Here is a 1016-nt window from a genome sequence, read left to right as displayed (position 1 = left end):
CTCTTGCTGCAGCCAGGTTTCTGTGAGGCAACACAAGTCAATGTGATTATCACAAATCAAGTGGATGGATGAATTAATTTATGATGTGATGAATGAATGGATGAGTGAATAGACCATTTTATTGGTTTTCTTCTAAATCGGTTAAATTGGTGGATCCTAATCCAGTGCCTTGGTGAGATTCTCAGCAATATATTGGTTAATCTAACCAAACTGGTTTAACCTACTAGGTTAGTTGTCTTAAAGTTTGGGAAGATTTAAACCCAAACAAATGTAGCAGAAGTGTCTGGATCTGTTTCTGACTCTGCCTCTTTGTCTCTGTCTGATTCCAGGTGGCTGCAGAAGATGGAGGCATCGGGAAGAGCTCCACCTCTCTTTATTTATTACCTTCACACAATATTTGACTGTGTTTGTGGGGGTGCATGAGAAGGGTCCCTTTTTGAACGGTACCGAAGATTTCAGACTGTCGTTTGCAAGCTTTGTTTACTTTTTATAAGTTTTCAGTAATCACCTATCATGGCCGCCGTAGAGAGAAAATGGCGTCACTATCGCTGCATATCGTGTTCTGTGTTTGTAACTAGCCTCCTATTTAAGAATGTATATTTGTATGTATGATATCTAAAAACTATATAATGGACATTTTTATTATTACAGCTTGTTACACGGAACATGGAAAGGAAAAGGAGGGGGGTTTACTTCTGTCTCCTTTATCTCTGATTTGTGGAAGATTATTTTAAAAAAGCGGTCAAGACAATGCTGCTGCTGATGATGATGATGATGATGATGATGATGATGATGATGATGATGATGATGATGATGACGAAGAGAGGTTTTTGGAGATTCAACATTTTCTCTGGAAGCCATTTTGGAGGTCCTTCATTGGCTTTAAAAACTGAAGTTTTTCTGTGTGCAATATCTGGAAAATGCTCTTCAGACTGAGAAAACATGGCCGCCGCTCCTGCTGTAAAACTGGAATGTTCTGGAACGTAGCTCCAAATTTAGCTCACTTGTTTTTTTTT

General features: G+C 38.8%; 1 protein-coding gene across 3 annotated transcripts in view; it reads left to right on the top strand.

Moving 5' to 3' along the window:
- Nucleotides 1-1008, top strand: part of cdk14 (cyclin-dependent kinase 14) — an 83436-nt gene extending 82428 nt beyond the window's left edge. For all 3 annotated transcript variants that reach the window (XM_015401909.1, XM_015401911.1, XM_015401910.1), the window contains exon 14: nucleotides 330-1008. The gene's annotated coding sequence lies outside the window, so the exon portion shown is untranslated. The remainder of the gene's footprint in view (nucleotides 1-329) is intronic.
- Nucleotides 1009-1016: the final 8 nt, after the last annotated feature.

The sequence above is a fragment of the Cyprinodon variegatus genome, unplaced genomic scaffold, assembly GCF_000732505.1.
Source record: "Cyprinodon variegatus isolate N-32 unplaced genomic scaffold, C_variegatus-1.0 Scaffold1272, whole genome shotgun sequence".
Classification (NCBI taxonomy): Eukaryota; Metazoa; Chordata; class Actinopteri; order Cyprinodontiformes; family Cyprinodontidae; genus Cyprinodon; species Cyprinodon variegatus.
The sequence above is the reverse complement of the archived record's forward strand: the minus strand, read 5'-3'. Positions and strand labels throughout refer to the sequence as shown.